The sequence below is a fragment of the Lemur catta genome, chromosome 6 (genome assembly GCF_020740605.2).
Source record: "Lemur catta isolate mLemCat1 chromosome 6, mLemCat1.pri, whole genome shotgun sequence".
Taxonomy (NCBI): Eukaryota; Metazoa; Chordata; class Mammalia; order Primates; family Lemuridae; genus Lemur; species Lemur catta.
This window is the reverse complement of record NC_059133.1, coordinates 76,956,179-76,967,505: the sequence shown is the minus strand read 5'-3', so window position 1 is coordinate 76,967,505 and position 11,327 is coordinate 76,956,179. Positions and strand designations below refer to the sequence as shown.

The window sequence follows — 11,327 nt, the reverse complement described above, 5'->3', positions numbered from 1 at the left end:
CAGAAGGAACAGAGCCCACACCTTGATTTTAGATTTCTGACTTCTGGGATCATAAAGTAATAAATTCTTATGGTTTTTAGCTACTGAGTTTGTGGTAATTTGTTACAGCAGCAATGGGAAACTAATGCATACTTCCTAATACGTCTCCCCCACCCTTTCATTCCCACTGCTCTCTGCATTAGTCTTTTCCCTTTGCCTTTTTTCTGAATCCATTTTCTAGTTGTTTTCTTAAAAATCAAACCTTATTATGTCACAGGGTTTGAAGTGCATGAATACTCACTGACTCTAGTTAGGCACCTTTTTGGGAATATCATTAGATACCAGAAGTAAGGGTTGTTTACAAATTGCATCAAGGACATTTGATGTGATCTCAGGAAGGCTTAACAGGGATGTGATTACAGCTAAGAAAGGTTAAAACAAATTGTACTATACTCTGAAAAAAGAATGCATTAACCAAATAGGCTGAGGCACGGTAGAAATTTTTCTGGGTTTACTCAGCACTGGATGGAGGCAAATACACTGATATCCGCAGCCACCCGTAAGGCAAGCTGTGGTGTGGAGGGGAGGATAGCTAAACAGGTGCCTGGACTTTAGGAAGGGTTTCTCCTGAACAGTGAATGCGGTTATTCAATCACAGTAAATTTAAATGCCGGTCACATGACAGTTGGCTGTCATGAGTCTGGCAACTTGTTCACCTCTGGACAAGTGGTAAAATTGAGGTCCAGCTCCTCCTGGTGATCCACAGAAACTGGACGAGGGGTCAGCTACTCAGTAAGATTCTGAATCCTGGTTCAACAAAAGCCACACTCCCGCCTGCTATCACTAACCCGTTTCAAGACTTCCACAAAACAGGGATGACTATCACAGCAAAGGAAAAGCGGAAAGTTCTAAGAAGGAAGGAGAGGTCAACATTGGCAAATGCCACAAAGGGCACGACAAGATGAGGATTAAATTTTTCCATTAGATTTGGCAATTAGGCAGTGACTGATGTTAAGTGGAGTGAAAGGTTGACAACGGAATGAGAGGTTAGGAAACATTCACCTTAGGTCTTGACAACTCCTTTGAAAAGAGTCTAGTAGGGTTAAGGGAGGATTCATGTCCTACAGATTCATCTTTAAATCATATCCCCTTAGGTTTTGCATTTGGATCACAGAAAACTCTTCTCAAATCTTCCAAATGTTGGTTTGACAAACTTGACAAAAAGTCTTAGCATCTCTCTTCTCAGTCCACCTGTGAGGCAGAGCAATTAATGAGCTGTGGAATAACTAAAGGTCAAAAAACAAGAGGAAGAAACAAAGAGCCAAAAAATCCAAAACTCAAAACAAAACGAATCAGGTTCTGAGTCAGAAGAGCTGTAACAAATTGTGCTTCAAATTTAATACCCTTGTTTTGATGATTATAAAAAAAAAAGCAAGTGTCTAGAGAATTCAAAGGGGGAGGGACATTTTATAATTGGAATTTTTTTCTTGTATCTCATCCATTATCTGCACCCCCATCTCCCTCCAAGTTAATAGCTGTTGCTGAATTGTGGGCATGTGTGAGCACAAGCCTGGACCAAGGACTGAATTTTGTCCAGTGACCTGATTAACTGCATGCCATTAAAAAAGAAAAAGTGAAATAGTGAAAACAATACACATTATCTGCATTTCCAGATGAAAGTACTGGTTTCCTTCCTTGATTATCTGCTATTTTTAGAGGCAGGGGGAGGGAGACACGTTCTTTTGAATCCGAGCCCAGCTCCTTCTAAACTTTAGTTACTCACGTCCGTCTGATTCATTCGCTATTTTTTTTTTTTGCCTTTTCCCCCCCTCTCCTGCCTCTGTCATTGCTTTCTGCTAAGAGGGACGCTGAATCACAGCCACTCCAGATGAAAAGCAATTCAAACCCAGTCCTTGGGGGATGGAAAAGCTCTTTTTAATTTTTTTTCCGTCTGCGGAAAAAGCCTCCTACTTTCCGGGGTGACCGTAGAGGGCAGTTTTACGAGTCTCAGCCCCGGGCTATGGAAGATTTTGCTCGCTCCGGTCCTCTCACCACGTCCGGCTCTCTGGTCCCCAGGCCGCGGCGTGTCGCGGGCCGAGCGGCCGCGGGGGCGTGCCAGGGGCCGGGAGCGCCTGGCCTGTGGGCCCGAGGGTCGCGCCGCGACCCCGGCCGCGCTGGGGCCCCCGCCATGCAGCGCCGCGCCCCGGTTCCGTTACACCGTCTCCCCGGCGCCGGCGAGCGGGGCGGCGCGGGCGGGGGAGCCGGGAGCGGCGGCTGTAACCCGAGCGCCCGGCCGCGGGGGGCGCCCCCGCGCCGCTCCTCTCGCGCGCTCCGCCGCGGCCCGGCGAAGGGGCGGAGCCCCCGGCCGCCCGGCCCGGCCCGGCCCCCAGCCCGGCCCCGAGCCCAGAGGCACCGGCCGCGGGAGCGAGCCGGCCGCCAACTCCGCCGCCGCGCTCGCCCCGCGCCGCTCCCCGCGCCCCGCTCGGCGTCCCCCGCCCCGCGCCTCGCCGAGCCTCGCCCGCCCGCCCGCGGCGGCGGCGGCTGCGCTGGGGGCGGCTCCCGCGGCGGCTCTGCAGCCGCCCGAGCGCTCGCGCACCCCGCACCCCGCCAGGGGCGTCCACACTCTCCCAGCGCCGGCCGGGGAGGTGCGCGGGGAGGGCGCGCCGGGGAGCCGGGGCCTCCCTCCGGTGCGGGGCGCGCGGCCCGCGGAGCGCCGGGGAGGGCGGCGCGGGGCTGCGCGGCGCGGGGACGGGCTCCGGGCGCCGCCGCGTCCAGAGCTCCCCCGCCGGCCCGCCGGCGGCCTGCGGGGGCGGCGCAGTTGCGAAACTGAGTAAGTATTAACTTTACTTGGCCGCGGCGATTTCTGGGCAGCGCCTGGGACCCCTCCCTCCTCCCCCGGAGCCTCGGGGCTCCCCCTTCCGCACCCCTTCTTCCCTCGCGGCACCTCGGGTTCCTTCGCCCGTTCTCCCCCACGCCGCCCCGCGCGGGCGCCCCACTTCCTCCGCGTTCACCTTCTCCCTGGTGTCACCCCGTGCGCCTTCTCCCCGCGGCACACACGCGCCGCGGACTGAAAAGTACGAGCCTGTTCGTTGCTTTCCAGCTTCCTCCCAGTGTCCTTGGCAAGGGAGTTTAGAGGCCACTTTTGTTGGGAAGGGAATTGCATGTCTGGCTTCTTTAATATTTTGTTCTCCAGATGGAAATCGGATGCTCGCTTGCCGGGTGGCGGTTTGGTGAACGCTTATTTTTTCCTATGGGGAAAAAAATGATTGGTTTATGGGTTTTTAAATTTTATTTGAACTGTTAACCATTCTGCGTTCCTATTCCCCCTTGCCACCAATCCCTCTTGGGGAGGGGAGTCCAGAAGAGGGGACTTTCAAAGTAATTCTGTGTTGCAGACGAGAAACTTTGAGAAGGGAAATCGCAGAAAGCCTGATAAGATGCAACTTTAAGGGACGCGAGCTTTGAATGTGGATCCTTGTGCGGCACTGGGTCTTACAAGCCGAGTACCTGGGTTCATAACCGAGTGCTGCGTTGTTATTTTAGCATCACAGAGCCGCCTGGTGTTGCTCAACCACTACTTTCCCAGCATCAAATGGCATCTTGAGCAGTGCAGTCGTAGGACATAATTGCAGGTCAATACCGCTCCTGATCTTTAGGGATTTAGAAGGGAAATAAATGCAAAGCACGTTTCATAGCTGACTGAAACCTGTCAGGTTAGCCCCATCAATACATCAAAGCATTGCATTTTTAAAAATTCCTCCAGCCTGGTGACAGCAGGGACGAACATGCATGGATTTTCCAGCAGATTGTGGCTCAGCAATTCATTAGATCTGTATTGGCCCCAGGAAGTATCATTAAATACGTATACATCTCTGCTTTTCTGTTCTTTAGGTTAACCACTCATTCTGGTGGGGGGAGGGGCCCGTGTAGTTTTTCTTTTTTAAATTAAAAAAAATTTTTTTTTAAAGTCTTTCATCTTGGGGTTGCCAGGAGTTGCGATCATGTTATGAAGGAACAGAAAATGGGAAACGTTCTTAATGGGTTTTCAACATCCTGTCCTTTGCCTGGGTGAGGCAGTAGTGAATGCCAGCCAGCCCTCTGCGGGAGAGGTGCCAGGTGGACACAAGAATCAGGACGCAGGACACAGCATTATCATTTGGGGAAGTGATTTGTGTGAATTTTATCTTTTAGCAGACATACTAATGGTACTTTTAATTTTATTTATCCCCATGGGGAACTCTTCTAAAACCATCAAAATTATACATGACCATATCCCACTTTAAGAAAACTGAACATAATTTAATGATTATTCTAGTGAAGGATCAGTCACAACCAAATATAATTTGTAATGTAGATGATAAAACCTTTCAAAAATCTCCCCCCTTCCTCAATTCTTCCTCCTTTTAAGAGTCTCCAGGTGGTACTTTCCATAATAGACACAATTGTCAGTAATACATTGAGTTCTTTCTGGGTTCATTGATCAAACTTTATTTCTGGGCTTCAGTAGCTCAGGGGTGCATTCGAGAGCCCTGAGTGGGAGCAAATCATGAGTCTGTGCAGACAGGAAGGGCATTTCAGTTTGCAGAGGTGTCAGTGTGCTGTAGGGAAAAGCAGTTACAAAGGAGTGAACGTTTAAGTTGTTTTTAGGGTGTGGGTTTACTGCATTTGGCATTTGGTTGAGATATTTGGGAATTGCAGATTTAAAATTCTTCACAGTTGTGGTATCCTTTCTTTTTGCCTTCTATTATTTTTTTTAGTTTTCAACTTTTTAACCTGAATCTTAAGTACTTGGTTTTTGTAGCCTCTTGTACTTGGTGACTTGCATCAATTTTTGACTTGAATACATTGCATTTTGAGAAATGATTAGTTCTTCAGGGTTTCTTACTCATTAATTGATCTATCTTATGTTGACGTATGTAACAACTTGGGTGTAAAAATACTGTTTCCTGCAGGATATTGTTGCCTTTTTCATGATGGTTAATTCCTGGCGTAATGGCTTTGCTCATTTGTTGTAAACCATTAAGGTCTTAGGTATCTTGCTAGTGCTCTAAACATTGCAAAACTCTTTGCAGGTAAAAATGAAGTGGGGATGGGAATTGGGTAGAAAAACACTGTGCATCATAAATCTGATGATTTGGATTTTAAAAATAATGTAATGCCTATTTACTTTCTTTGGATGCTAGCTTACTGCATCCTTAAATAGAATTCAGAATTCAAAGTATAGAGATAGTTTCCAAGTATTCTGTATAGTGGAAAGAATGTTTACCTCGCAGCCAGCCAGACTTTGTTACTTCAGAGATGAGTAAATGTAGCGATGCTTGCTTCAATCTCTGTGATCTACAGTTTGCTTTCTGGAAAATGAGAATACTTCTACTAAAAGCAACCCTGTGGTGAATAGAACGTCTACTAGAGTGCCTGGCACATCTTAGACAGCCAATAAATGGCAACATCTCAAACTTCTCCAGAACCGAGCTCTTGAGCACCCAAATTTTTGAACTGTTCCTCCTCTATTTTGCATCTCAGCCACCCAATGAGTGCCATTCCAAGAGCTATTCTATTCTCTTTTCTATCAGCCCCACCAAACCAGTCAGTCCATCACAAAGTCCTGCTGTCTGTTTATCTTGCAAAATCTCTTTCAAACCTGTCTGGTTTTCAGTCTCCACTGTACTTCCATCCTAATGCAATCCACTACACTGTGTTCTCTTTCCCTGGTGAGGTGCTTTCTGTGCACACCCTGTACCCCTTCCAGTCTGTTTTCTCACCATCAGCCTGAAAAAGAAAAAAAAAAAAAGTGACCTACTGTTTTAAAGTTTTCAAGGCTCTTAGGAAACACATTTATTTTGGAGATGAGATACAAAATGCTCAACATGCCGTCAAAGTCCCACATAATTCGGTCCCTGCTCCCCATCTACATCTCTTGCCAGCACCTTGGCCAATTCTCCAGCAGACTTGCCTCAGGGCCGTTGCTCCTGCTGTTCTTCTCTCTATTTTAGGACCATCTCCTTGAGCAACTTCTCATCCTTGGATGCTATCCCAAATATCCTTTCTTATAAAGATCTTCTCTGACAAGGCCACCTTAACATCATTTAAATTAGAGCCCTTTTATTTTCTCCTTCATAGCATAATCATCTTTTCCTTCTTAATATTTACCACAATTTATAATTACACATTATTATTTAATGTCTTTCTCTTGCCCTTGAGGTTTACATGAGGTTAATAGGACCTGGTTTATTCACCAGTGCCTGGTATTCATAGGTACTCCATAAATATTTGTAGATACAATGAATGAGATAGTAATATCAGTTTTGTATTTGTATCTCAATTGCCTTCTTTGTCACTGTTAAATTCGTTTTTCATGACAGAAAAGCCAGACTGGCAGTCTCTTACGTTCCTTCTTTGCTGGTTATATGTATAATATGAAACAACCTTTGCTGATACCAGGTAAAATTAATGTGTTTAGGCTCTGTGGAAGATTCATAGTTAGTAATAAATTGAGACATCTTTTAATTAGTGTTACCCCTGTGACTTTCTGTTGTAGATAATCCTTTTTCCAAGTACATCATTAAAATAATTATGCTATTTTTCATCAGCACAGGATTACTGAAAGGGAAAAAAAGATCTTACTTTGCCATTCTATTTTACCCAGTGTCACATGATAGGTAACACATTAGTTACCTGCTGGTGACTGCTCAGTGCCAGACTTCGAAGGAAGGTTGGGAAAATTACTGTAGAAAAATGGGAGTTAGAGATCTAAGGATGTTCAGTACTGTCCGGCTGTTGATGTGGCTTGCATAATAACTAGACATCATTTGACCACGTAGTTAAGGGAGAGGAGTAGTTGTTTAAAAATGGGAGCCACCTAGAGGCCTGGAAGTTCTTTTTTTCTCTCTCACTAAAAGCATTCCTCCTGCAGCCAGAAAAGTCTCATGACCTTCCAAGGCCAAGGAAAGCTTCAAGCTTGGTTTGAGTATTTTTGTCATATGGTTGCTCTTTACGAAATACTAGTTTGGTGTTCTATAACTCTGAAGTATTTACATCTCTATTATGGATGTTTGGAGTCTCTTTTTCTTAAATACTCATCTTTTTTTTTTTTGACTTGTTTTTTAGGACTTTAGTATTCCTTCAGAATTATCCCCTCTCACCCTTACAGTATAATTCCCGTTCTTTTCTAGTTTTGTAGATCACTAAGTATACAGGGGACTTTGGGATTGATTCTGGTCCCTTCAGAACTAACTTCTCTGCACTCAACCTCTGGGTTTCCCCAGACTGAGACACGCCTGAGAGGTCTTGCCGGCCTGGGTGCTCTGGGGCTGGGAGAGCCGGGAGGATGAAGGCAGCATTTTTGAGCTCCTGTGTGTGCCAGGCTCTGCACTAGATGGTCTCAAAGGAGGAGTGGGTAGTTTACCTGGTCAAAATTGAAAAAGGAAGCTTAAGCTTTTCATACATTTGCTTCTCTTAGGGAAACTGTTCCTCTTGCTACCTCATTTCCCCACACCTGATTTTCCAGTCAGGAAGGCTTGGGAAGATAGAGAAGTCCCTGTTAGCCACGTGGCTAATTTAGATCTCATTTTACCTACATAAAAATGTTGGGAGTGAGGCCTGAGGGGACATACCACGTGATCTGCTTTGCACAGGGCCTCTGTGCCCCCAGGACATTTGCGTCCTGAGTAGCCACCACTCTGGAGGAAAGAAAAGTTATGATTGGGAGCCCTTGTTATTTTTTTTCCCTCATGTATATATGTCCACTGGTTACTTGGGTGACCTTGAACAAGTTGCCTGGAGCTTTTTAGTGCCAATAATATTTGTTACCCTTTTATTTCACAACCTTGCTATAGGATTTAGATGACTTATTCTTGAGTTTTATTTTTTGTACTTTCTGATACATCACAAAGTTCATTACAATTAACTCTAGGGCTGTCCAAGTTCTATGCATTTAGAAAAATATTTTCTTAATCAGTAGCGTATGTTTCACTCTTTGTTTTTAAAAAAATCACATGTACATACAAGTTGTAACAAAGGGAGAGTTACAGCAGGTTTTATGCATGTGTATGATCTATTTTGTCACTTTTGTTAACTGAGTGCTTCTGAGTGCTAAATCATCTTTACCCTTAATTATAGTAATTTTATTATTGGAAAACCACTTAAGATTAAATTATTCTTCCAGAGATAAGTATTTCTGTGGAAAAAAATTAGGGTTCTCTTAATGGCTAGACATTGGCCAGATATTCTTGCTTAAAATATTTGAATGGATTTATAATCTGTGAAACTCTATTGTAGAAATACCACTAAGAAATAGATTGGGGATGTTTTGTAAAATTTGGCCATTTCTACAGGAAGTTCTAATACCTGATATGTTAGACGTCAGAAAACCTTGTTATAGTTTATTTGTGCTGTATTTTCCTTATTTTTTTAGTGTACAGTGACCGCCTTCCCTTATATTCCTTTTTTTAAACAGCTTTATCAAAATGTAATTGACATGCAATAAAGTCCACATACTTACCTGTACAATTTTACAAGATCTGACCTGTGTATATACTGTGAAATAATTACCACAATCAAGGTAATGAACATATATATCACTTCCCCCCCAAATTTTCTCATTTTCCTTTGTAATTTCTCCTCTCTATCCTGCTCCTCCCCAAAAACCACTGCTCTGCTTTCTGTCACTGTAGTTTGCATTTTCTAAAATTTTAGATGAATAGAATCATGCTGTATGTACTCTTCTTTGTTGAGGCTTCTTTCACGTAGAATAATTATTTGGAGATTCGTTCATGTTGCTGTATGTAGCAGTAGTTTATTCCTGTTCGTTGCTGAATGGTATTCCATTGTACGACTGTACAACAATTCACTTAGCTGTTCACCTGTTGGTGGACATTTGCAGTGTTTCTAATTTTTGGCTATTACAAATAAAGCTGTTATGAATACTTCCATACACATATTCATGAGCACATACTTTCTGTTCATCTTGGCTAAGTACCTAGGAGTGGAATGGCTGAATCATATGGCAGGTATATGCTTAGATCTTTAAGAAACTGCCAAACTGTTTTCCAAAATGATTGTACCATTTTACATCCTTACCAGCAGTGCATAAGCATGCTAGTTCCTTCGCATCTTTGCCAACACTTGGTAGAGTCAGTCTTTTTAAGTTTAGTTTTTTGTGGTATTTCATTGTGGTTTTAATTTGCATTTCCCTAATGACCAGTGATGTTGAGCATCTTTTAATGTGCTTTTTTGCTATCTTTATATCTTTGGTGAAGTGACTGTTCAAGTCTTTTGCCTGTGTTTCTATTGGGTTGATTGTTTTCTTATTGTTGAATTTTGAGAGTTCTTATATATTTTGGATTCAAGAGCTTTATCAGATACATGCAAAGGGTTTCTCCCAGTTTGTGGCTTGTCTTTTCATCCTCTTAACAGTGACTTTTGAAGATCAGAAGGCTTTAATTTTGATGAAGTTCAAGTTATGAATTTGTTCTTTTATAGATTGTGCTTTTGGTATGGTGTTTAAGAAATCTTTGCTTAACCTGACAAAGATATTTTTCCTGTTTTCTTCTAGAAGTTTTATAGTTTTAGGCTTAAGACTTAGGTCTATGATCCATTTTATGTTAATTTTCATATGGTGTGAGTTACGGATTGAAGTTCATTTTCTACATATGGAAATCCAGTTGTTCCAACACTATTAAAAAGGCTGTTCTTTCTCCACTGAATTGCCTTTGCATCTTTGTCAAAAATCAGTTGTCTGTTATATCCCTTTTTATTGTATCAATTGACATTCACAGCTGGGTAACAAACTAAATGAAAAGCAACTACATCTAGTATAGTACTTGATAATGTGTTTTTGTTATGTTTACTTTAATAAAACTTCTAGTTTTCTTACTGTAGCCTTCATGGAAAGCTTTTCCTACTCAGGCATTCCTTCTCCCTCTCTTCCTTTCTCCTTTTGTTATTTGCTATCTGTTACAAAGTCTGGTGGGGGTGTGTACATACATACCTTGCCCCTTTTAACCTAATCTCAAATACACTTTTTGTTATCTTTCCTGTTAATGACAGTTATTTCACTGTTTGCTTTCCTTGAAAACTCCCCAACCTAGATCACCCCTTTTATTTTAATTTTCCTAGTCTTGATTATCTGTCTCTTCCCTATCGTATTCTACTGAGTAACGAATTGCGTTAGAAAAAGTGCCCACTTACATTAAAGGCCCAGCTGTACCGGGGTAGCCTTGGAGAAGTTGTGAGGCTTACTGAGCAAGTTGCTAACCTTTAAGTGGGGCTACTAATTTATCACTCAGGGCGGTTTTGAAATAAAAGATGTTTAAATGTGTCCATATATGGAAATGAAGGTATATGAAGTGCCGCAGTGGAAAGTTAGTGCCTCTCCCCCTTAGCCAGCTCCAGTGTGCTCTGTGTGATCGTTCTGTTTGCACCGGGGCCTGGGAAGGCCTCGGTGCTCTCTGGGCAGAACAGGTCCTGAGCCCTCCGCCATCCGTCCAGGCTGATGTGAGGAGCACGGGAGTTAGGATACTGCCAGTTTAGGTCACCCGAGGGTGGGAGAAGAATGTTTGCTTGTTAACGGAAGATCCTCCTCGTCCTCCACACTCTTGGACCTGCTGTCCCCAGACCTTTGTCAGTAATCCTTTCTCTCTACTGGGTTTCAGTCTTGCTCTGCCTTGGCTCCTCGCCCTGGAAACAGAGTGCTCAGGTCTCTTTCGGCGCTGCTGCCCCTACTAGCTGTCTCCTTTCTCAGCCAGCTTCTCACAGGTGGCTTACTGCTTCTGTTACCTCACCTGCCTGCTCACTCCCCAGCCAGGGACCATTTCTTAGAAACATTTCATGCCGCGGACACCCATATCTTAATTGCCCAAATCAATGGGAAACCTTCCAGCCCTAATATAACTGAAGTATTTTGCTGCATGTTTACACTCCCTCTCTCTTGAAACTTCTCTCCCTTGGCATCACTTTTTCTTTGTTCATTCTTTTATTTATTCATTCACAGCTGAACTGCACAGCCTTCCATTGGTGGAAACGTAGCAGAGAATCAAACACACAGAGCTCCTGCTTACACGGAGAGCACACTCTACTGGGGGGATAATATGTGAACAAGTAATTTCACATCATTTATACGATGACAAATCCTTTGGAGGAAAACCTATAGTACGGTGGGGGAATTAGAAATGCTGGGGTTGGGCATGGAGGTGTTATTTGATACTGGGTGGGCAGGAAGTCCTCACGAACACGAGCAGAGACATTGCTGGAACAAAGGTCTGGAGCAGAGTGCTGCAGAGGGAGGACACAGTGCAGAGGAGCAGGTGCTCACAGGGTGCCCACCCTAGTGGCCAGGCGGGTGGGGCTGG

At 44.0% G+C, this 11,327-nt stretch overlaps 1 protein-coding gene across 3 annotated transcripts in view; it reads left to right on the top strand.

Moving 5' to 3' along the window:
* Positions 1–2,384: 2,384 nt before the first annotated feature.
* The window catches only part of RASSF8 (Ras association domain family member 8), a 108,724-nt gene continuing 99,781 nt past the window's right edge, over positions 2,385–11,327 (top strand). For 2 of the 3 annotated variants that reach the window (XM_045554176.1, XM_045554174.1), the window contains exon 1: positions 2,385–2,809. The gene's annotated coding sequence lies outside the window, so the exon portion shown is untranslated. Of the gene's footprint in view, positions 2,810–3,593; positions 3,612–11,327 lie in introns of those variants that run through there. The other variant, XM_045554175.1, reaches the window with a different exon arrangement.